Genomic DNA, 26,255 nt, shown 5'->3' on the forward strand with positions numbered 1-26,255 from the left:
GAAATGTACAGCATGGGGAGTATAGTTAATAACTGTGTAATATCTTTTTATGATGATGTATTGTAACTAGATTTATTATGGTGATCATTTTGAAATGTATAGAAATATTGAATCACTATGTTGTGTAACAGGAACTAACATAGTATTAAGGGTCAATTATACTTCAAAAACAGACAAACGGGGACTTCCTTGGTGGTTCCCTGGGTAACACTCCCCGCTCCCAATGCAGCGGGCCCGGGTTCAATCCCTGGTCGGACAAGTAGATCCCGCATGCATGCTGTAACTAAGAAGTCCGCATGCGGCAACTAAAATATTCCACAGGCCACAACTAAGACCCGGCGCAGGGCAAAAATAAATTAAAAAAAAAAAAAACAACCAAAAAAACCCAGACAAACAAGCTCATAAAAAAAGAGATCAGATTTGTTGTTACTAGAGGTGGGGGGATGGGGTGGGTCAAGGGGGGATTGGATAAAGGCAGTCGAAAGGTACAAACTTCCAGTTACAAAATACCAGGGATGTAATGTACAACATGATAAATATAATTAACACTGCTCTGTGTTATATATGAAAGTTGTGAAGAGAATAAATCCTAAGGGTTCTCATCACAAGAAAAACATTTTTTTTCTTCTAGTTCTTTAATTTTGTACCTATATGAGATGATGGATTTTTATTAAACTTATTGTAATAATCACTTCATGATGTATGTAAATCAAATTATTATGCATATTCATTATTTTTCAAATCCATGAACACTGTATATATTTACATTTGTTTGTGTTGTTCTCATTTTCTTTTATCAATGTCTTAAGTTTCCTGAGCACAGGTCTTTACCTCCTTATTCCTAGGTATTTTATTCATTTTGATGTGATTGTAAATGGGATTATCTCCTTCATTTCTTTTCTGATAGTTGTTAGTGTATAGAAATGCAGCAGATTTCTGTATGTTAATTTTGTATCCTTCAACTTTCCTGAATTAATTGATGAGCTCTAGTAGGTTTTTAGTAGTGTCTTTAGGACTTTCTTTGTATAATAACATGTCTTCTGCAAACAATGAATAGTTTTACTTCTTCGTTTCCAATTCAGATTAGCCTTATGTTGTGTGTTTCTGCATTTAGAGTATAGCCTAACCTACTTGTTGACCTTTTGAGCTTAGAGTAAGGTCAGTTTAAAATATGAAGGATGGATTTTGAGAGGTAGAGTTGGAACAAAGGAAATGAGAAGGTTTTGATTTTGTTTTCAATTCATAGGTAGAATGAATTGGAGGGGGAAGAGACTTGCATAGGTGAGGATAGTTGGAAGTATCATCTTGTAATCCCGGAATAAGTTGGAAAAAAGTATCAAAAAAACCCTTTTCCTGCCCTATCATGTGAATAAACATCTGTAAAGACATGGTCTATTGATAAAGGATGCTCTCTCAAAACACTTGTTTTTTCAAAAGTATTTCAAGTTTCAAACTGAAACTTTAAAAAGTCAGTAGTATGTGGAAAATTATTGTATCATGACAGTTTGCCAGTGAATAATGTTGAATAAAACTAGTATATAAATTTTGTATGTTTATGGTAAATAATACCATGTGTATTGAATTTCTTATGTTTCCTATATCTGTGAACCCAGAATTCTGTCTGTAGCAAATAGTGAAAATATGAAATATAGCTGTGGGCCTTTGTATCCTATTAGGAAGCAAATGAGAGATGAAGACTCTATAAAGTATATTTATTCATAATCTGCGTTTAAAAATCGGTGAGGCAAAAAGATCAGGTTAGGGCATCAGGGCACCCAGAAGAGTGGTGTATTCCGTTTTGATCTGCATGTTCTACTCTGTCATCGACAAAGAGCATGAGGGTCCATAAACTATGGTGTGTGGTAGCTCTGATCTCTGATATAAACTTCTAGGAGTGACTTCCAAATCTGTATCTTCAGGGTAGATTCCCCACTGGTTCCTGAAACTTAATGTCTTCCAAGTTCATTGGCATTTTGCCATGATCTCTTTGCTTTTCTCTATACCTATACCTCCTGTAGATTTACTTATCTTGATTAATGGCTCATCATTCTCTTAGCCAAGTAGTCCAAAAAACTTAGGGTTATCTTTGATTTCTTCCTGTTGCTGGCCTTTATGTTGATCAACAAACGTATATTTTACTTCTGAAATGTGTCTTCTTCTTTGAGCTTTCAGGATATTCATTTGTTCACTCATTCACTCTTTTGTTTATTTTGACACATTTATTGAGCACCTCATATGTGCTAGGCAGTGTGCAAGGTACTAGGAATATAGTGATAAATAAGACAGATCAATTTCCTGCCCTTTTAGAGCTTATAGTCCAAGCTTTCATCATTTCCCCTGCACCCTCTTTGAGTTTCTGTGATAGCCATTCTTATTTTTTCTGATTATAAGTATAATACATTCTTATTTTAAGAAGTGCAAGAGTTGTTGAAATGTATAAACACCAAAAGGGGGAGACTCCCTATATTTTCATCTACCAGAGATACCAGTGATAAAAATTTGGTACCATTTCTCCAGATTAGAAAAAACAATGTAACCAAAACTTTCTAATGCATCTCTTTGCCTTTACTCCCTTTCTTGTCTGTCTGTATTATAAATGCTACCAAAGATACCTTGTTAAAAAACAGTTGATTGTTACTTTGTTCAAAAACCCCTCAGTGTTTTTCTCTCATCCACAGAATGAAGTCTGAACACCTTAACGTAGTGATTACCACCCATTAGGTTTCTACCATCTCACTTTCTTGTTTCTCTAGAAACTTTCCCAGAAGTAGCCCTTCTTACAAGTGTAAATAAAAGATCTCAAGTGTGCTGCATTAGTGTCCCCCATGTGACAAATAATACTCCAAATAGGGGAGACAGGTTGATACAAGTACACTAATAGTTTATTCAGTTTTCTTTTGTGTGCTTGCCCTCTCCCACTCACCTTGTTTACAGGAAAATTAAAAAAATTACAGGAGTATTCTTAAAAATTAAAGCAGAAAAGTGTAAAGAAGTTGAAACAATCTGAAATTCCATCTCACGTGGATGATTACCATTAAAAGTTTTGTAAATATTTTTCCATACATGTGTCTTTGAAAATGTATCTACACATATAGATGTATGAATATGAAGTAATTTTACACAAATAGGATAATATTATAATGCTGTTTTTCTTTTGCCTCAGACATAGGTTTTGGAGATTTTTGTGTCAATAAGAGACCAGTGTTCAAGATGGTATATTTCTTTTTTGGCTGCACTGCACAGCTTGGGGGATCTTAGTTCTCTGACCAGGGATTGAACCCCAGGCCCTTGGCAGTGAAAGGGCGGAATCCTAACCACTGGACGGCCAGGCAATTCCCAAAATGGTATATTTCAAGAATGATGAGGGGCTTCCCTGGTGGCGCAGTGGTTGAGAGTCCGCCTGCCAATGCAGAGGACACGAGTTCGTGCCCCGGTCCGAGAGGATCCCACGTGCCGCAGAGCGGCTGGGCCCGTGGGCCATGGCCGTTGAGCCTGCGCGTCTGGAGCCTGTGCTCCGTAGCGGGAGAGGCCACAACAGTGAGAGGCCCGCGTACCCCCCCCAAAAAAAATAAATAAAAAGAATGATGAGAAGCCTGCTTGCTTGAGAGAGTAAGAAGCTGGTCTGACTTCCCTGACCTTCTAGATTAGAGTAGATGTTGCTCCTCTGGGCTTCCACAGCACCCTGGTTGTCCCATCATGGCCCTTACTGCATTCCATTGTTTGTCTACTTAAACCAAAGTCCCCCGTATCTGTCTCTGTATTCCTTGAGCCCAGAACAGTGCCTGACACCTAGTGGACATTTCAGTGTTTGCTGAATGGATGAATGACCGTATGAATGTCTTAGATGAAGTAAGGTGGTTTGCCATGAAAAGAACTTGCCGCATGTATTCTTTAAAACCACTTATCTCTGTTTGCTTTGATTATTCATTTACCAAGTAACGTTTTGGTATTAATTCAGTTTACCAGTTAATTACCAGGGATTTTACTGCTGAGAAAAGAAGGTACTGACTGTAAACTGGTTGACAGTTATAATTCTGATTATAAATTAAAATAATAGTGCTGTGGGACAGATGAGTGTGAGACTTTGGATAATATGAACCATTTTTTCTCCAGAGTATAATTATTCCTTTAGATAAGGTGGTATCCAGGTTCTGTTTGAGCAGCGATATAGGTGTGGTGTGATGAATAGAAGGCGGGATTCAACTTTTTTTTTTATACATTTTTTATTGTAGTAAAATATACAGAATGTAAAATGTACTATCTAAACCATTTTTTTTTTTTTTTTTTTTTTTTTTTGCGGTATGCGGGCCTCTCACTGTTGAGGCCTCTCCCGTTGCGGAGCACAGGCTCCAGACGCGCAGGCTCAGCGGCCATGGCTCATGGGCCCAGCTGCTCCGCGGCATGTGGGATCTTCCCGGACTGGGGCACGAACCCATGTCCCCTGCATCGGCAGGCAGACTCTCAACCACTGCGCCACCAGGGAAGCCCTAAACCATTTTTAAGTGTACAATTCATTGGCATTAAGTACGTTCACAATGTTGTGCAACCATCGTTATAACAGATATAATTTTGTATAATGTGCATAGCATATATTTCAAACCCACAGTTATACAAATTTCTTAAGCAATGCAGACATTTGTATAAATTGTGTAAAAATCATAAATTAGGGGCAGTGTACACATGCAATTATAGTCAGTCTGATGCCTTAATTCAATTTTTTCACAACTTCCTCAGTTTTACTGTAAAGTTGTCTGTAGCTCAAAATTTCCTGTAATCTTTTCAATAAAATTAGTAATATCACTTATAGAACATGAATTTCAGAACATGCTTTTCCACATTTATTTAACTGATAGGGTTTTTCTCATGATGAATTCTTTGCTGCTGCTTCAGTAAAAGGCTAATTTTAAGTTTTCCCACATTTAACAAAGCTCCCTTGTTTTTATGACTTCTTTGATGGAGATTGAGATGTATATTCCAGTTAAAAGATTTCCCACATGTGTTGCATTTATTTTGTTGCTCTGTTGTGAGTTGAGTAATGTTTAAGGAAATGTGATCTCTTGATGAAGGCTTTGCCACATTCAGTGCACCCGTGGGGTTTCTCGCCTGTATGAATTCTCTGATGCATGATCAACACTGATGAGTCTGCAAAGGCTTTGCCACATTCTCTGCATTGGTATGGTTTCTCGTCTGTATGGATTCTGGAGTGTTTATAAAGGGATGAGCTATATTTGAAGCTTTTCCCACACTCCCTACATTCAAATGAGTTCTCAGGTGTGTGCGATTTCACATGCTGAGTAAAGGAGGAGTTCCAGGTGAATGATTTCCCACATTGACCACATTCATAAGCCTTCTCTCCAGCGTGGAGTCTCTGATGGACCACGGGTTGTGCTTTATGCGTAAAAGCTTTCCCACAATCACTGCACACAAAGGGTTTCTCTCCACTATGAATTTTTTGATGAGCTGCAAGGTGTCCCTTACTGTTAAAGGCTTTCCCACAGTCACTGCGTTCAAAGGTGTTTTTTTTTTCTTGTATGCTTTTTTCATGTCTAATGAGACGAGACTTCTTTTTGGAAGGCTTTCCCACATTCACTGCACCCAAAGGTTTTTTTCCTTCTGTGCTTTTTTTCATGTCTAATAAGACACAACTTGTTTCTGAAGGCTTTTCCACATTCCTTGTATTCATGAGTTTTCTCTGATATAACTTTTATTCTAACTAAGAAAGTATGTTAGGTTGCAAACACTTTCCATTTGATTCACACTTATGTTGTTTTTGTCTTGAAGAAATAAAATTTATACTCAGTTTACAATTTTGGACTGTCTTGTTGGTCAGTGTTTTCTTGAAGGTGAACATACCTTGGTTTAAAAATTTGTCTTTGCTTCCTTCTCCTTCCTGTCCCTCTAGCTCATCATCAAGTAAGCAGATAACTTCCACTGAGATGAGGTTTCTAAAGTTCTCCAGCATCACATTCCAATACAGCTTCCTCTGAGCACATCGCAGCAGCTGCCACTCCTCCAGGGTGAAGTCCACGGCCACATCCTGGAATGTCACTGATCCCATCCTGTGGCCCTAGGTTGGCTTTTTGTAGATTTTAACCAGGGCCGCTGGAAACTGAAACAGGCAGGAATATACAAGAGGGACCCTCAGGTTCAATTACACAGCCTTCAATTTTGCTTTCTTCACATGAACTGAGAAGCCGATCTCTGCTCTCCACCTGTCCCTCAAGCCCTTCTGGCTCACCCGCCGCTCACTACTGAAACACCCAGGATTCAATTTTGACTCTGCCACTTATTAGCTCTGAGATATTAGGCAAGTCCCTTAACCATTTTAAGATTTACTTTCTTTATTCATTAAGTGAATAACTGGCTGCTCAGATCTAGCCCAACTCTAAAACTCTGTGACTATGAAATAAGAGCCATACTTTACCTTGGTCCATTGAAGCCTAAACTGTATACACTTCTTACTGTCTCACTCAAGACATGTAAATGGCCTAAAGTAAAGGCCGGGGAGTATAGTGCCTCAGACCCTTAGAAAAACTACAGAATGAAGCAAGAGGTAGCACTGTGATAGTGTTTAGAGGAAGTATGAAGCTGAAACTTCTTTTGCATTCTTTGCATTATTTCATAACCAGTTCTAGATTAAAATAATTATGTTGTTTGTGAATAATAATATGTCACTTGGGGATAGAGAGGATGTTGATTTGGTTCCTCAGTTTTCTAGCCTTATTCTGGGTAACTTGGTGGACTAGGATTGATTGTGTCCTCTTTCTTTCTCTGACTTTTTTTTTTACTCTCAGTAGAAGGCTCTCGAGATTCAGTCTCATTGTCTGTGACACACATAGGTTAGATCAGTGATAGAAAAGAGTTGGGAGACTTGTTTTCCTTCTTCATTTTGAGTTAACAAAGCAAATTGCTTTACTTCTCCATGCTTGATTCTTTTTACTAATAGAAGACGAAATCTGACTGTTCTTACATTATGTGCTTTGGGATAATGAGGTAATTCTTTGGAACCTTTTTAAAAATTTCATGTAAAAAAACTTGATGGGGCTTCCCTGGTGGCGCAGTGGTTGGGAGTCCGCCTGCCGGTGCCGGGGATGCGGGTTCATGCCACAGTCCGCGAGGATCCCGCATGCCGCGGAGCGGCTGGGCCCGTGAGCCATGGCCGCTGGGCTTGCGCGTCCGGAGCCTGTGCTCCGCGGCGGGAGAGGCTGCGGCAGTGAAAGCCCTGCGTACCGCAAAAACAAAAAACAAAAACCAAAAAAGCTTGATGTACAATTTCTAGTAAATGCATAAATCTAAGATGTATATATAGCTTAATGAATTTTTACATATGTATGCTGCTGTATGTGTATAATTATAACTACCAGTCAGACCAAGGCGTAGAACATTTTCCTCCCCCTAGAATTCCTTTATGCCCCTTTCCAGTCAGTACCCTCTTTTTGAACACTTTGAGTGCTTTATTATTCATATTAGGAAGCCAGTGAAGGGGCTTCCCTGGTGGCGCAGTAGTTGAGAGTCCACCTGCTGATGCAGGGGACACGGGTTCGTGCCCCAGTCCGGGAAGATCCCACGTGCCGCGGAGCGGCTGGGCCCGTGAGCCATGGCCGCTGAGCCTGTGCGTCCGGAGCCTGTGCTCCGCAACGGGAGAGGCCACAACAGTGAGAGGCCCTGTGTACCGCAAAAAAAGAAAAAGAAAGCCAGTGAAGGCAAATCTTTTATGTTTCATCAGTAATTTGAATCTTGAAACCTGTAATAAAGTCTGATCTGTAGATCGTAAGGTCTTTAGCCTTTTAGAAATAGATAAGGCATAATTGTGTAAAAATGCTTTTCTAATAAAATTTTAATCCAGGCTACAGAGGGAGTAGTTTTTTTTTAAGATTTTTTTTTTTTTGACGTGGACCATTTTTAAAGTCTTCATTGAATTTGTTACAATATTGCTTCTGTTTTATGTTTTGGGGTTTTGGCTGTGAGGCATGTGGGATCTTAGTTCCCTGACCAGGGATTGAACTCACAGCCCCTGCAGGGGAAGGGGGAGTCGCAACCACTGAACTGCCAGGGATGTTCCCAGAGGGAGTAGTTTTACACTGATAAAGGGGCAGTGTTATTTACCAGCATTTTCTTTTCTGTGTAGACATTTTCCTGAAAATTTTTGGGTTGTCTGAAAGTCAGTTTATTTGGAAAGTTGTAAGTAAGTGGGAAAAGGAAAGTTGTTTGGGCAGATGAATGAAGAAGTTGTTCAAGGTCTGTGAGTTCCAGTCTTCCTTCTACGTGTGCCATTGTGTAACCCTGTGAACAAGGCCTAACCTTATTTTTTACATCTAATATTTTGTCATGAATTATTTTATCCACTGTTTTTAATGACTTTGAATTATTGAAACACCATTGAGAACTGTTTGCTTACCGTCAAAACAGGCAATTCCCCTAAGCAACCATATCTATACACAGGCTTTACTCAGTCACTGAAATAGCCTGGGGTTTTTAGGCCAAGGAAGCTATCCAAGAATTTTGTGAATAAGGCTGAGTATTGACTTTGCCAGAATTCATGGGGACGTTGTCTTCTTGTTTTGTATGGTGGAAGAGGGTTTTTCATCCAAACATTGCCCCAATGTTTTTTCCTTTTCCTACTGAGGTTTTTTTTTTTTTTATGTCTAGAGATTTAAACTTCTTTAAAAATTTATTTTTTTTAATTTTTATTTTATTTTGGAGTATAGTGGTTTACACAGTGGTTTACACTGTTTCAGGTGTACAGCAAGGAGATTCTGTTATACACACAGACACACACACACACACACATCTAGTTTCCAGATTCTTTTCCTATATAGGTTATTACAGAGTATTGAGTAGAGTTCCCTGTGCTATACAGTAGGTCCTCGTTGATTGTTTTGTATATGATAACGTGTATATGTTAATCCCAACCTCCTAATTTATCCCTCCCCCCTTCCTTTCCCCTTTAGTAACTATAAGTTTCTTTTCTAAGTCTGTGAATCTGTTTCTGTTTTGTAAATAAGTTCATTTGTATCATTTTTTTTAGATTCCACATATAAGTGATATCATTTGATATTTGTCTTTCTCTGTCTGACTTCACTTAGTATGATCATGTCTGGGTCCATCCACATTGCTGCACATGGCATAATTTCATTCTTTTTTATGGCTGAGTAATATTCCATTGTATATATATACACATCTCATCTCTTTTAAAATAAAATTTATTATTTATTTTTGGCTGTGTTGGGTCTTTGTTGCTGCCTGTGGGCTTTCTCTAGTTGTGGTGAGCGGGGACTGCTCTTTGTTGCGATGCGTGGGCTTCTCCTTGCCGTGGCTTCTCGTTGCAGAACACGGGCTCTAGGCGCGCGGGCTTCAGTAATTGTGTCTCGTGGGCTCTAGAGCACAGGCTCAGTAGTTGTGGCGCACGGGCTTAGTTGCTACGCGGCATGTGGGATCTTCCCGGATCAGGGATCGAACCCGTGTCCCCTGCATTGGCAGGTGGATTCTTAACCACTGCACCACTAGGGAAGTCCCTGTACCATATCCTCTTTATCCATTCCTCTGTTGATGGACATTTAGGTTACTTCCATGTCTTGGCTCTTGTAATTAGTGCTGCAGTGAACACTGGGGTGCATGTATCTTTTCGAATTATGGTTTTCTCCAGTTATATGCCCAGGAGTGGGATTGCTGGATCATATGGTAGCTCTATTTTTAGTTTTTTAAGGAACCTCCATACTGTTCTCCATGGTGGCTGTACCAGTTTCCCACAACAGTGTAGGAGGGTTCCCTTTTCTCCACACCCTCTCCAGCATTTACTGTTTGTAGATTTTTGATGATGGCCACTCTGACCAGTGTGAGGTGATACCTCATTGTAGTTTTGATTTGTGTTTCCCCAATAATTAGTGATATTGAGCATCTTTTCGTGTGCTTTTTAGCCATCTGTATGTCTTCTTTGGAGAAATGTCTATTTAGATCTTCTGCCCATGTTTTGGTTGGGCTGTTGTTTTTTTGATATTGAGCTGCATGAGCTGTTGTATATTTTGGAGATTAATCTGTTGTCAGTCTCATCTTTTGCAAATATTTTCTCCCATTCCGAGGGTTGTCTTTTTGTTTTGGGTATGGTTTCCTTTGCTGTGCAAAAGCTTTTAAGTTTAATTAGGTCCCACTTGTTTATTTTTGTTTTCATTTTCATTACTCTAGGAGGTGAATCCAAAAAGATATTGCTGAGATTTATGTCAAAGAGTGTTCTTCCTATGTTTTCCTCTCAGAGTTTTATAGTATCCGGTCTTACATTTAGGTCTTTAGTCCATTTTGAGTTTATTTTTGTGTATGGTGTTAGTGTTCTAATTTCTTTCTTTTACATGTGGCCGGTTTTCCCACCATTTATGGAAGAAACTGTCTCTTCTCCCTTGTATATTCTTACCTCCTTTGTCATAGATTAATTGACCATAGTTGTATGGGTAAACTTGTTTAAATGTTATTTTTTGGTAGACTTTTATTTTCAGTAATTTGTTTTGAGATAAGTTGAGTAGGAGGTTCAGATTCCAAGACAAATGGGGATTTATCTTTGCTTTGGGACTTGACAGCGAGATATTAAAAAAATAATAATTTTGTTTTGAAAATTGTAATCAAACTTAGATTTAGATTGCTTTATTTTAGAGTATTCAATGGAGTTTGATTTTTTGATGGTTTCCTCATGTAAATAGGAAGCCAGCAGAAGAAGGCCTGTGATGAATAAACTTCATTATCTCTGCTAAAGGGACCTTGTTGAAGGAAATTAGATGTAGTAAAGATCATGATGTTGGGAGCTTGACCTAGTATTGAACGTTTTGTGATTTCAGGCACCTGAACTTTGACCTAGGCAATGTGGACCATGTTTGATGGTTCTTGAGCATGGTTCATGCATTTGATCATTCATGCAACATATTTTTATTGAAGTAACCAGGCATTGAGGATATAATGTGGAGGAAACCCTGATGTGATACCATCCCCCATGGAACCTGTGGGCTGGTGGAGGAAATAAATATTAATATTAAATTAAATGTAAAATTATAACTGCAGCAGTGGTATAAGTGATATTAGTGAAACTTGACCAGGTTAGAAAATGCATCCTCAAGAAATGGTACTTCTGCTATGATTTGATGGAAGAGTAGGTATTGACTTGGCAAAGAGAGGAAGGATGGTTGTCCAGGCAGAAGGAACAGCAGGTGCAAAGGCCCTGTGGTAGAAGGGAAAATGGTGAAATGAGGCTAGTGTGGCCTGAGAAGTGACAGCTAGAGGGAGAATGAAATGGTTTGAGGTGGAGAGATAGGCCTGCTCTTGCAGGTTTTTATTAAAGATTTTGTTAAGTTTTTGCCTTTATTCTAAGAGGAACAAGGAACCGTTAGAGGGCTTTAAGCAAGAAGGGACAAAGTCAGACTTGTTTTTTTTCTTTTTGGCTGTGCCACATGGCTTGTGGGATCTCAGTTCCCCAACCAGGGATTGAACCTGGAGCCACCGCAGTGAAAGCCTGGAATCCTAATGACTAGGCAACCACGGAACTCCCCAGACTTGCTTTTTTTTTTTTTTTTTTTTTTTTTGCGGTATGCGGGCCTCTCACTGCTGTGGCCTCTCCCGTTGCGGAGCACAGGCTCCGGACGCGCAGGCTCAGCGGCCATGGCTCACGGGCCCAGCCGCTCCGCGGCATGTGGGATCTTCCCGGACCAGGGCACGAACCCGTGTCCCCTGCATCGGCAGGCGGACTCTCAACCACTGCGCCACCAGGGAAGCCCCAGACTTGCTTTTTGATGTGAGCATTTTTTACCTCAAGGCAGAGAATGGATTGAGGTGCACCAGAGTGGAGGCAGAGATACTAGTTAGGAACTTAGACTAGTTCAGGTGAGAGATAGTGGTGACTTACTTAGACAAGACTGGCGTTGGTGGAGAGGATAGAAAGGAATTAATTCAGGAATATTTAGGAGGCGTGGTGATCATTTTGTAATGTATAGAAACATCGAATCACTATGTTGTACACCAGGAACTTACATAGTGTAGGTGAATTATACTTCAACAAACAAACTTATAGAAAAAAAGATCAGATTTGTGGTTACCAGAGGTGGGGGGAGGGGGAATTGGATGAAGGTGGTGAAAAAGTACAAACAGAAGGAGATGTCTTAGTGCAGGAGAGAACTCATTGGTTAAATTTAGATATACCCTCTTATTGTGTTTAGTTCGATAGTTTTGTTCTTAAGATGCAAATAAATACATATGTGAGAATTGCTTTTCCATACTGGTATGCTTATCAGTGCTTTCTCCGTCCTGTAGGTTTTTACACGTGTTGATGTGTACTGCAGGTTTTTTGTGGTTTGTTTTTTGGTTTGTTTTTTTTGCGGTATGCGGGCCTCTCACTGCTGTGGCCTCTCCCGTTGCGGAGCACAGGCTCCGGACGCGCAGGCTCAGCGGCCATGGCTCACGGGCCCAGCCGCTCCGCGGCATGTGGGATCTTCCCGGACCGGGGCACGAACCCGTGTCCCCTGCATCGGCAGGCGGACTCTCAACCACTGCGCCACCAGGGAAGCCTGTACTGCAGTTTTAACCAAAGAGTAGGTATTGGATAATATTTCCTGAATGAATGACTAGATCAGTAATTTTAATGCTTTCCAGAAATAGTGTTCTCCTGCTCATGTTTCTCATGTTGGCAAATAATTAAGGCTGCATTATTAATTGATATTTGCACTTAATAATAGTGTACTCTCCCTACCCAACAACCCCTTCCCCTTCCATAAGCCATGACCTGATTGCTCAGAAGCATGTTACCTAATGGAATCAACATAGAAAATTAAAAATAGCTATCTGCATGGTATTATTTAGCTTTGAGTTATTTTGTTCTCTACTTATGCTAGCTGGTTTATAATTTGATGAAAGTAGCATATTTGAGTATTTTCTTATTCTTTTGATCATTAAAAAAACTAAAATATATTGAATTCATTTTTTTTTTAAATTTATTTTATTATTCTTTTGATCATTAAAAAAACTATATTGAATTTTCATTGTTGTCTTTTTTTTTTTTTTTTTTTTGGCGGTACGCGGGCCTCTCACTGTTGTGGCCTCTCCCTTTGCGGAGCACAGGCTCCGGACGCGCAGGCTCAGCGGCCATGGCTCACGCGCCCAGCCGCTCCGCGGCATGTGGGATCCTCCCAGACCGGGGCACGAACCCGTGTCCCCTGCACCGGCAGGCGGACTCGCAACCACTGCGCCACCAGGGAAGCCCCATTGTTGTCTTTTTTTTAAAATTTATTTTATTTAATTTATTTTTGGCTACGTTGGGTCTTTGTTGCTGAGCACAGGCTTTCTCTAGTTGGGTGAGCGGGGGCTACTCTTCATTGCCTTGCGCGGGCTTCTCATTGCGGTGGCTTCTCTTGTTGTGGAGCACGGGCTCTAGGTGCGCGGGCACAGTAGTTGTGGTGCACGGGCTTATTTGCTCCGCGGCACGTGGGATCTTCCCAGACAAGGGCTCGAACCTGTGTACCCTGCATTGGCAGGCAGACTCTTAGCCACTGCGCCATTAGGAAAGTCCCCTCGTTGTTGTCTTTTATAACTAAGTTGCCTTCATTTCTGTTGAGCAGATGCTTGCTCGAAGGGATTTAAATGACAAGCTTTTTCTGTTTACCCTGCTGGAAGTTTGATCCACTCAGCTGACAGCTTTATTTTTCTTTCCTCAAAAGCCAGAACTAGGCCTACAGGAAGGAAAGGAACGTATTCCGGAGCCAAAGGCTGATGTTGCATAGGCCTGTGGGGGTGCATATTTCAGAAGCTGTGCAGTTGGTTGGCCTGGATCTGTCAAAACAGGTTTGGTTGGTTCTGGCTGTGCCATGGTTTATTTATATGCTTCTGAGTAGTGATCTTGGGAATGAATACATTATGAGTACAGTTTGGAAAGTTGTTGTATCGATTGCTGAGGGAAGTAAAAAAAACCCACCCGAGGAACCCCACTGTTGAACAGGTCTTGGGTTCACTGGTTTAATTTTCTGTGAGTGCCGTCCAGTGATTAAACCTTTGCCTCATCTCAGCAGCAACTGCCAGTTTTTTGGACGCAAGTTAGTTCATGGAAGAGACTTTGTGTGATAGGAAGACAAAACGTGAAATTAAATATATCTTAGCTCTGGCCTAAGTAGATATTGTTAAACATGAGTGAGTTGGATATAACATAAGCTTTCTCTTCTGGTTTCAGGAAAGCATAGTGGAAAAAAACGTAGGATTCTTTTCTAATTTCTGTTGATCCAGCTAGGATATTATGTCTTGCATTTTTAAGGCATTCAAACATTTGTTTAGTTGAATTGTGGGAAAAGCATAGACAGAAGAACAGGACATTCAGTGTTTGAACAGTGTTAAGTAGAAGAACATGAATTGATGAGGTAATTGTATCCTTCTACATTTTTGACTATCAGGATTTAGATTTGGTTACAGGTTATGCAATTATATTTACAAAAGAAATGCAGACATTTCAGTAAAGTACTAACAGTTTTCAGATGAGACCTAATCTGAGTGTTAATTAGAAAAGAGTTTACAATTTTGCATTAAATGTAATCCTTCTTAAATCTTACTATTAAATTTATGATCACGATGAGGTACATTTCTTTAAAAAATAATTTTTATTGAATTTTTTATAGCTGGTTTACAATGTTGTATTAGTTTCAAGTGTACAGCAAGGTGATTCAGTTTTTTTTTTATATATATATATATATATATATTTTTTTTTTTCCGATTCTTTTGCCATATAGGTTATTACAGAGTACTGAGTAGGGTTCTGTGTGCTACACAGTAGGTCCTTATTAGTTATCTGTTTTACATATAGTAGTATGTATATCTCAATTCCAGTCTCCCAATTTATCCCTCTCCCCCTTACTCCTTGGTAACTATGTTTGTTTTCTACATCTGTAACTCTATTTCTGTTTTGCAGATAAGTTCATTTGTACCCTTTTTTTAGATTCCACATATAAGTGGTATCATATGATATTTATCTTTCTCTGACTTCACTCAGTATGGCAATCTCTAGGTCCATCCATGTTGCTGCATATGGCATTATTTCATTCTGTTTTTATGCCTGAGTAATATTCCATTGTGTATATATACCATGTCTTCTTTTATCCATTCCTCTGTTGATGGACATTTAGATTGCTTCCATGTCTTGGCTATTGTAAATAGTACTGCAGTGAACATTGGGGTGCATGTATCTTTTCGAATTATGGTTTCCTCCGGATATATGCCCAGGAGTGGGATTGCTGGATCATATGGTAGCTCTATTTTTAGTTTTTTAAGGAACTTCCATACTGTTCTCCATGGTGGCTGTACCAGTTTACATTCCCACAGCAGTGTAGGAGGGTTCCCTTTTCTCCACACCCTCTCCAGCATTTACTGTTTGTAGATTTTTTGATGATGGCCATTCTGACCAGTGTGAGGTGATACCTCATTGTAGTTTTGATTTGTGTTTCCCTAATAATTACTGATGTTGAACATCTTTTCATGTGCTTTTTAGCCATCTGAATGTCTTCTTTGGAGAAATTTTTTGTTTTTTAATTTATTCGTTTATTTTTGGCTGCGTTGGGTCTTTGTTGCTGCGCGTCGGCTTCCTCTATTTGTGGCGGGCGGGGGCTACTCGTTGTGGTGCGCGGGCTTCTCACTGAGGTGTCTTGTTGCGGAGCACGGGCTCTAGGCACACGGGCTTCAGTCGTTGTGGCTCGTGGGCTCTAGAGCGCAGGTTCAGTAGTTGTGGCGCACGGGATTAGCTGCTCCACGGCATGTGGGATCTTCCCAGACCAGGGCTCAAACCCATGTCCCCTGCATTGGCAGGTGGATTCTTGACCACTACGCCACCAGGGAAGCCCTGGAGAAATATTTATTTAGATCTTTTGCCCATTTTTTGATTGGGTTTTTTTGTTGTTGATATTGAGCTGCATGAGCTGTTTGTATATTATGGAGATTGATCCCTTGTTGATCGCTTCATTTGCAAATATTTTCTCCCATTCTGTGGGTTGTCTTTTCGTTTTGTTTATCATTTCCTTTGCTGTGCAAAAACTTTTAAGTTTAATCAGGTTCCATTTGTTTACTTTTGTTTTTATTTTCATTACTGTAGGAGGTGGATCCAAAAAGATATTGCTGTGATTTATGTCAAAGAGTGTTTTCCTCTAAGAGTTTTATAGTATCCAGTCTTACATTTAGGTCTTTAATTCATTTTGAGTTTATTTTTGTTTATGGTGTTAGGGAGTGTTCTAATTTTATTTGTTTACATGTAGCTGTCCAGTTTTCCCAGCACCACTTATTGAAGAGACTGTCTTTTCTCCATTGTATATTTTTGCCTCCTTTGTCATAGATTAGGTGACCATAGGTGCATGGGTTTATCTCTGGACTTTCTATCATGTTTCATTGATCTGTATTTCTGTTTTTGTGCCAGTACCACACTGTTTTGATCTCAGTAGCTTTGTGGTATAGTCTGAAGTCGGGGAGCCTGATTCCTCTAGCTTCATTTTTCTTTCTCAAGATTGCTTGGGGACACAGACATAGAGAATGGACTTGAGGACACAGAGAGGAGGAAGGGTAAGCTGGGACGAAGTGAGAGAGTGACATTGACATATATACACTACCAAATGTAAAATAGCTAGTGGGAAGCAGCCACATAGCACAGGGAGATCAGCTTGGTGCTTTGTGACCACCTAGAGGGGTGGGATAGGGAGGGTGGGAGGGAGATGTAAGAGGGAGGGGATATGGAGATATATGTATACATATCGCTGGTTCACTTTGTTATACAGCAGAAACTAACACAACAGTGTAAAGCAATTATACTCCAATAAAGATGTTAAAATTTAAAAAAAGGATTGCTTTGGCTATTTGTGGTCTTTTGTGTTTCCATACAAATTGTAAAATTTTTTGTTCTAATTCTGTGAAAAATGCTAGTGGTAATTTAATAGGTATTGCATTGAATCTGTAGATTGCTTTGGGTAGTTTAGTCACTTTGACATTATTGATTATTCCAATCTAAGAACATGGTATATCTCTCCATCTCTTTGTGTCATCTTTGATGTCTTTCATCAGTGTCTTATAGTTTTCTGTGTACAGGTCTTTTGTCTCCTTTGGTAGGTTTATTCCTGGGTATTTTATTCTTTTTGATGCTGTGGTAAATGGGATTGTTTCCTTGATTTCTCTTTCTGATCTTTCATTGTTAGTGTATAGGAATGCAAGAGATTGCTGTGTATTAATTTTGTATCCTGCAGCTTTACCAAATTTATTGTTGCGCTCTAGTAGTTTTCTCGTAGCATCTATAGAATTTTCTATGTACAGTATCATGTCATCTGCAAATAGTGACAGTTTTACTTCTTTTCCAATTTGGATTCTTTTTATTATTATTTTTTTCTTCTCTGATTACTGTGGTTAGGACTTCCAAAACTATGTTGAATAAAAGTGGCGAGAGTGGACATCTTTGTCTTGTTCCTGATCTTAGAGGAAATGCTTTCAGTTTTTCACTGTTGAGAAAGACATTTCTGTGGGTTTGTCATATATGGCCTTTATTATGTTGAGGTAGGTTCCCTCTGTGCCCACTTTCTGGAGATTTTTATCATAAATGGGTGTTGATTTTGTCAAAAGCTTTTTCTGCATCTATTGAGATGGTCATGTGGTTTTTATTCTTCAATTTGTTGAAGTGGTGTATCACACTGATTGATTTGCAGATATTGAAGAATCCTTGCATCCCTGGGATAAATCCCACTTGATCATGGTGTATGATCCTTTTAATGTGTTGTTGGATTCGATTTGCTAGTATTCTGTTGAGGATTTTTGTGTCTATGTTCATCATTGATATTGGCCTGCAATTTCCTTTTTTTGTGATATCTTTGTCTGGTTTTGGTATCAGGGTGATGGTGGCCTCATAGAATGAGCTTGGGAGTGTTCCTTCCTCTGCGATTTTTTGTAAGAGTTTCAGAAGGGTAGGTGTTAACTCTTCTCTAAATGTTTGATAGCATATGCCTGTGAAGCCATCTGGTCCCGGACTTTTGTTTGTTGGAAGAGTTTAATCACAGTTTCAATTTCAGTACTTGTAATTGGTCTGTTCATATTTTCTACTTATTCCTGGTTCAGTCTTGGAAGGTTGTGCCTTTCTAAGAATTTGTCCATTTCTGCTCAGTTGTCCATTTTATTGGTGTATAGTTGCTTGTAGTAGTCTCTTATGATCCTTTGTATTTCTGTGGTGTCCATTGTAACTTCTCCTTTTTCATTTCTAATTTTATTGATTTGAGTCCTCTCCCTTTTTTTCTGGATGAGTCTGGCTAAAGGTTTATCAATGTTGTTTATCTTCTCAAAGAACCAGCTTTTAGTTTCATTGATCTTTGCTATTGTTTTCTTCGTCTCTATTTCATTTATTTCTGCTCTGATCTTCATGATTTCTTTCCTTCTGCTAACTTAGGGTTTTTTTGTGTGTGTGTATACACATTTAGTTTTATTGTAACAAAGCAACTTGTACACTTTTAACGTTTAACACTGAGCATCATCTTTCCTTTCCAGAGAAACAAAAAGAAAACTTTTAAAATAAACAGGAACAAAATTACAATAGAGAATGTCAATTGCATATAAGATCCTACAGGTTCTGCTGATTCTCCCATTGAGTGGCAGGGCTCAAGTCATCATTAGGAGAGAATTTTATTTTAAAAGTGTCATCTTAAACTGCAGAGATGTCCATTAAACATCACAATTAAACATGCCAGAGGAGAAGCCATGTTGTCAAAATGCCCACTTAACCCACCCAAACATCTCAAACCCATTCTTTGCTGACCTTCTATAACCCCATTTTTTAAAGTTTTTTTTCTTTTTTTAAACAAGAGAAAGTAGACAGATACATGTTGGTAAATGCTAACTGTCCATATTCACATAGAGACACAGTGCAATCTCTGAGTCCAGTATACAGAGAAAGGAGGAAAAAAGCTAGAATTCTATGCACTACTGCCCAGGGGCCTAGCACCCTCCAGCTTCCAGCAGAGCTAAGGGAGCAGAAGGTTTTTCTTTTTTCCCACAGAGCATGGTGGTGTTCATTCCATAAAGTTTTTGTTGAGACAAGAAGGGATAAAAATGAATTTGAAACAGAAAGGGGTAGAGATTCTTTTCTCACTGAATTCTGCTCAAGGTATTTTCCCCCAAAATAAGTTGTGAGCCATGGTATAAAGGAGAAAAGAGACCTCAAAAACAGGGCGACTGAGCACAAGAGGAGGAGGAGAAAAAAAAAGACTGCAACTTGCTCCCAGGGACTGGAGAAAATTAAAAAAGGAAGGTTGGAATCCATCAGTGTTCCATTAGTCATCTTCTCCTTCATCTTCCTTCATCCTTATCCCCTTCTTCATCAATATCTTCCAATCCTTCTTCCTCTTCATCATCATCGTCACCTTCTTCTCCTTCCCTTTCCTCATCATCCATGTCTGGAACCAAGTAGTACTGTAATGGATTTGGCCAAATATCATCTTTGATGACCTCTCCTAACTCATCTGCACCTGCATCAGAATGATCAGTAAACCAGGTGAAGAAGCTTTCTGGTTCCTTATGCTGTCTCATCCTGCTGGCTTTATTCTGCGTTTGACTTGAACGTTTTGTCACATCCTTTCTGGATTTCCATTTGATTTCAGTGGACTTTGAAGACGGATCATCACTCTCATTCCGATGAAATTCTTTGGAGAGATCTTTATTTTCGAAGTAAGGGTTTTCATGAAAATAAGAATCTATTCTGTAACCTGATTTAATATCTCCAAATTCTGTCACTTCAACTCTTGTCAAATAATGCAGCGCCTCTTCATCCTCCTCCCCAAGCAGTGCAGACACTTGCGGATGGTTAACAAATGATATTACCCAAAAATGTGGGGTTTTGGCGATCAATTCTGACGTCTTCTGAAGAAATGGTTGGCGGAGTTTGTTATATTTCTGTTGTACTTTCAAAATCTCCTCACTGGCTTGTTCGTCAAGTCTGTCCGTTTTCATTTTGTACTTCATCAGTATGTTCAATTGCTTCTTGCTATTCTTTTTCTTCCTTCGGCAAGTTCGGAGAAGCAGATATTTCCTCTGGCCTGGAGGCAGGAGTCAGTCTCGGTTTCTTCGGTTTCTTTGCTTGGGGTGGAAGTGAAAACTGGTGTTTGGGGGCCATGCTGGGAGAAAAGCCAAGAATCCACCCAAGGAAAGAGGCTCGTACCAGGAGCTCTGAGAACTTTAACTTTGGGTTTTGTTTGTTCTTCTTTCTCTAGTTGCTTTAGGTGTAAGGCTAGGTTAGAGGTATGTGTTTAATAGTAGTTTAAAAAAAAAAATAGCAGCTAACACTTACTGAGTATTTGCTTACTTCTTGCCAGGCACTATATAAAGTACTTTCCATGCATGCATTTCTCATTTATTCTTTACAGTAACCCCATGAGATGGGAAATATTTTAATCCATACTTTAGAGATCAAATTCAGTAATTTGCTCAAGGACCCACAGTTAGTAGGCAAGTGAGCCATAATAGCATGTACTGCATGTTTTAAAATTTTACTTCATTTAAGAAATACTGAAAGGTTTTGTATGAAAGTCTGATTTCAGTAGACCATTTTGTTTCAGCTTTGAGGAATTTATATCTTTAGGATTGTTGAGAATCATACAAAGTAAATTATTTAGAGCTACAGAAAATGTTTTGTCATATATGGTAATATTTCATTTGTTTAATATTGAAAGGGGATAAAGAGTTATAAATGTTTCCAGATTGGTAAAGTTTACCTCTGTTGAAGAAATGTAGCTTTCAAAGAAATTAACCATTTTAGAATAGTAATTTTTCTGAAATGTGTGTTCCTTTTTGGCCTTGTAAGAAAAAAATTTTCACCCTGTTAAAGACAGTTTTCTGTGTATGATGAATCTGTTCTTTCTTTATTTATTTATTTTTAATTTTTTGACTGCACTCCATGGCATGTGGGATCTTAGTTCCCCAACCAGGGATCGAACCTGGGCCCCCTGCATTGGTGGCGCAGAATCTTAACCACTGGACTGCCAGGGAAGTCCCTAATGAATCTGTTCTTGATAACTCAGGGCTTTTGTTAGGACCATCAGTTAATTTATTTCACTGTAATGCACTACTTGTTTTCTTTTCCCTTGCTCTAAGTTCTCTTATTGTTTGTGCACACTGCTTCTTATAATTCTTTTATTTAAATAAACGTAAGAATTAATATGTAAGTCAAGAATTAGATTGGCCTCACCTGTAAAGAAGCATGCAGCTCACCAGATTCTGGGGGGAAAAAAAGATAGTATTCTTATAGCTACCATTAATTGGGTACTTCCAAATTTGGCAGAGGTGATTTTCATATATTATTTCTTTTAATTCTTACAACAACCATATGAGTTAGATATTATTATAGAAAATGAGACTGAGGCTTAGAAAGCCAAGACTCCCTTTGCTACCAATTATTGAAACTGACAATCAAATATAGGACTGATTGGTTCTAAGGTCTAGATTCTTATCTACTATTTCATACTCCTTGCATTTGTTTCCTGATTGTTTCACAGTTCTTGGCTCAGTGTTGAGTATGTAGGTGTTCAAAACTAATGTTTGTTTCTTTATCACTTTATTAAATTTTTTAAAATTTTAATGAAGTATAATTAACATGCAATAAGTTGCACATAAAGTTTTTAATTTAGTGAGTTTTGACATAAGTATACACTTTTGAAACCATCACCATAATCAAGATAAATATTTTCATCACCCCCCAAAGTTTCCCCTTGTCCCTTGTAATCCATCTTTCCCTCCAATTCCATGCACAGGCAATCACTGTAGGTTAATTTTATATGCATACATATATATGTATATTATATATAATTTTTTATATAAATGGAATCATAAAGCTTGTATTTTTGCTTGGCTTCTTTTACTCAGCATAATGCTTTTGAAGTTCATTGATGTTATTGCATGTATTGATCTTTTTTTTTTTTAGTTTTTATTGCTGAGCAGTGTTCTATCATATGGATTGTTATCCATCTAGTTTGGGGGCTATTATAAATAAAGCTGCTGTAAACATCTATGTACAAGTCTTTGGATGTATGTTTTCATTTCTCTTGGGTAAAAATCTGGAATGGAATGGATAGGTCATATGGAGGGTGTTTGTTAAATTTTTTAAGAAAGTGCTGTTAGCTTCCTATTGCTGTAACAAATGACCACAAACTTAATGGCTTAAAACAACACATGTTTATTGTCTTACATTTCCGGGGGCCAGAAGTCTGAAATGGATCTCACTAGGCTAAAATCAAGATGTTGGCAAGGCTGTATTTTTTCTGGAGATTCTAGGGGAGAATCCTATTTTCTTGCCTCTTGCTTCTAGAGGCTGTTTATACTCCTTGGTTCATGACCCCCTTTCATCTTCAAAATATAATCATACCGACCTCTCTTTCTGTGTCCCATCGCCTCTGACTCTGACACTCTTGCCTCCCTCTTTCACTTATAAGGACCTATGTGATTACATTGAGCCCTCCTGGATAATGCAGGATAACCTCCCAGTGTCAAAATCTTTGATTCCATCACGTCTGCACAGTCTCTCTTGTCAGGTAAGGTAACATATTCACAGGATAGAAACATCTTTGGGGGGCCGTTCTGCCTACCATACTGCCACACGTTTTCCAAAGAGGTTATACCATTTAGTATTAGCACTAGCTGCAGTTGCTCCACATCCTCTCTGATACTTAGTTTGAGTGATCTTTTAAATCAATTTAATTAAAAGAATTTTAATTTTCATTTTGAAATAATTTCAAATCTATAAAGAGTTGCAAAACTAACCAAAGAATCCCCCGAATTCTTCACCCAGAGTCCCCAAAGTTCACATTTTATTGATCACAGTACAATTACCAAAATCAGGAAGTGAACATCAATACAATACTGTTATCTAACCTATAAATCCTGTTCAAATTTTGCCAATTATCTTTTCTTTTGTTTCCCGGTCCAAGATCTAGGGCAGAGTCGGTATAGTCTCCTTTAATTTGGGACGATTCCTCAGTCTTTCTTTAACTTTCGTGAGTTAGACCAGTATTAAACTGGTATTAGGCCTCCTTTATACTTAGATTATTGAGGACCCCAAAAAGCTTTTGTTTATTTGGGTTATGTTTATTGATATTTACTGTATTAGCAATCAAAACAGATTTTAAAGAATATTTAATTAATTTAAAAAGTAATAAACCCATTACATGTTAATATGAATAACACGTCATTTTCTAAAATAATATTTAATAAGAGTAGGATTATTTTACATTTGTGCCAATCTCTTTAATGTTTGACTTCATACAAGACAGCTAGATTCTTATATCCCATTAGCCCTAAGAGCCATGAGAACGTCACGTTATCCTCATGAGAGGGTGAAAGTGAAAAAGGCAAAAAATGTCTCAATATTATAATAAGGGTTATGATAATAACCCTGTTGTTTTCTCTTCTTGAGGTGGTTTTGTCTGGTTTTGGTATCAGTAATGCTGGCTTCATAGGATGATTAGGAAGTATTCCCTCCTCTTCAATTTTTTGGAAAAGTTTAAGAAAGATTGGTATTAGTTCTTCTTTAAATGCTTGGTAGAATTGACCAGTGAAACAAATCAAGTCAGGGCTTTTATTTGTCAGGAGATTTTTGATTACTGATTCAATCTCCTTACTCTTTATAGGTCTATTTTCCTATTTCCTCTTTTTTTTTAAAAAAAAAAATTTTATTTATTTATTTATTTATGGCTGTGTTGGGTCTTTGTTGCTGCACGTGCGCAGGCTTTCTGTAGTTGTGGCAAGCGGGAGCTACTCTTCGTTGTGGTGCGTGGGCTTCTCATTGCGGTGGATTCTCTTGTTGTGGAGCACGGGCTCTAGGCACGCGGGCTTCAGTGGTTGTGGCTCGTGGGCTCTAGAGTGCAGGCTCAGTAGTTGGGGCACACGGGCTTAGTTGCTTTGCGGCATGTGGGATCTTCCCGGACCAGGGCTCGAACCGGTGTCGCCTGCATTGGCAGGTGGATTCTTAGCCACTGCGCCACTAGGGAAGTCCCTTTCTATTTCTTCTTGATTTAGTCTTGGTAGATTTTGTGTTTCTAGGAATTTGTTAGCTAATATATGGTCTGTCCTGGAAGGTGTCCCATGTGAACTTGAGAAGAATGTGTATGCAGTTGCTTTCCAACATCCTAGTCTTTAGGCTCTTGCTCCCGATAGGGGGGAAAGGAGGCGGGGAGAAGGATTGGGAGAACAGGAAACCAGTCCTTTAAATAAATCCCTTGGAAGTCACTTAGCTGGAGAGGGAGGGCCTTGCAACTACAGGGTGGTGCGGGGTGGTGGGGAGGTAAGGTGCAACAAAAATGGGCACCTGTCTCTTTGCAGCTTTGTGATCAGAAGCAATAATCAGTGATCAGGGCATAGATCTGTGATATTTGGAAGACAGGGTCTTTTTTTTGCCCACCCTAGGTCCCACAAGCTGTGTCCAAGCTGTTGTAGGAACCTTGCTCAGCTCACGTCCATGTTGCTGGAGGAAGCTGTGTAGCTGCTACAGTGCTAAGAGTTGAAATTGAAATTAAATGCAACTTATTGTCCAAGCCTTCCCCCTTGGAAGATCCAAGCCTTAAATAGACTCCATAGTTCCAAAATACATCAGATAGAGTCTGCCAGTGCATTTGCTGTCTAGCAGTTATCAACTACTCACTGGGCAGTCTCACTTTGACCATATTTCTCACTTTAATGAAACACTGTATCTTAGTATTTTGTATTCTCATGTTTGCGTGTTCATTCATTCACAGAACAGTTTAAGCTAAGGCCCTATAACTACTTGTTCTTTGTAGTCACTGTAAGGTCCTGTTGCTTTGGCCATATTTATTGAATAAACTCAAGGAAGTGTGATAAAACTATATTTGTGACTGAAGAGATTACATTTTTCAAAGTAGTAAATGTCTATTGAATTTCCTTGATTATATCTTTCTCATTTCTGTCTCAAGAGAAAGATTTGTTTTGAGTGTGAATGACTGGGCTGGGAAAAGATGTTGCTAAATCACAAATCCCCTTAGGAGGTAGCTGGAAAAATGTTGTCCCTTATAAAATAGAAGCATGAGAAGAAATAATGACTTCAAGAATAGAACTGTTGAATAAATTTGCAGTGTAGCAAAGCATAAAGTATGTGTTACCATTGAAACCATCTCAAATGACCTACAGTGAAGGAGAAAGAGCATAAGTTAGAGACTTTTTTAAAATCTGAAAAACATGACGAAGTTTCATTTCTAAACTTTGTGTTCATCCATTTACTCTAGAGAGATTTACGACTGGCTCTGTGGCAGTTGAGCAAAATTTGACATTCTGAAGGCGTATTGAAATGTAACATATGTTATATGTTTATTATGAGTGTTTTTTCCTTTTTCTTTTGAATGACATATTGTGACTGCTTGATGATGTAAGAAATTTGAAATCAGGATTTTTTAAAAATTGAAGTATAGTTGATTTACAGCGTTGTGTTAGTTTCAGGTGTACAGCAAAGTGATTCAGTTATACACACACACACAAACACACACACACATATATCTATTATTTTTCAGATTCTTTTCCATTTTAGGTTATTACAAGATATTGAACATAGCTCCCTGTGCTATACAGTAGGCCTTGTTTATCTGTTTTATATATAGTAGTATGTATCTGTTAAGCACGAAGTCCCAGTTTATCCCTACCCCCTTTCCGCTTTGGCAAGCGTAAGTTTGTTTTCTCTGTCTGTGAGTCTGTTTCTGTCTTGTAAATAAGTTTATTTCATTCTTTTTTATGGCTGAGTAGTAGTCCATTGTATACATAATACCACATCTTCTTCAACCATTCATCTGTTGATGGACATTTAGGTTGCTTCCATGTCTTGGCTATTGTAACTAGTGCTGCTATGAATATTGGGGTGCATGTATCTTTTTTAATTAGAGTTTTCTCCGGACATATGCCCAAGAGTGGGATTGCTGGATCGTATGGCAACTCTATTTTTAGTTTTTTAGGGAACCTCCATACTGTTTTCCATAGTGGCTGCACCAGCTTACATTGGGAAAGTCCTTATTTCCTCTTCATTTATGAAGGATATTTTCACTGGATATAGAATACTGGTTCAGCAGTTTTTTCTTACATTTTAAAGTTGCTACTCCAGTATCATCTTGCTTGGACAGTTGCTGACAAGAAGCTTATTATAATCCTTATCCTGTTCCTCTGTATATAATATGTTTTTTCCCCTCTCTGACTGCCTTCAAGATTTTCTCTTTGCCTTTCAGCGATTTGAATATGATATGCTTAGTTTT

General features: G+C 38.8%; 1 protein-coding gene and 2 pseudogenes across 2 annotated transcripts in view; 1 reads left to right on the forward strand and 2 right to left on the reverse strand.

The window, feature by feature from the left end:
- The window catches only part of TMCC1 (transmembrane and coiled-coil domain family 1), a 220,593-nt gene that overhangs the window by 26,364 nt on the left and 167,974 nt on the right, over positions 1-26,255 (forward strand). The gene's annotated exons all lie outside the window — the stretch shown is intronic.
- On the reverse strand, positions 4,979-6,058 carry LOC115844097 (zinc finger protein 684-like; annotated as a pseudogene).
- LOC115844109 (protein SET-like) lies at positions 19,245-20,131 on the reverse strand (annotated as a pseudogene).

Source organism: Globicephala melas, chromosome 11, assembly GCF_963455315.2.
Source record: "Globicephala melas chromosome 11, mGloMel1.2, whole genome shotgun sequence".
Classification (NCBI taxonomy): Eukaryota; Metazoa; Chordata; class Mammalia; order Artiodactyla; family Delphinidae; genus Globicephala; species Globicephala melas.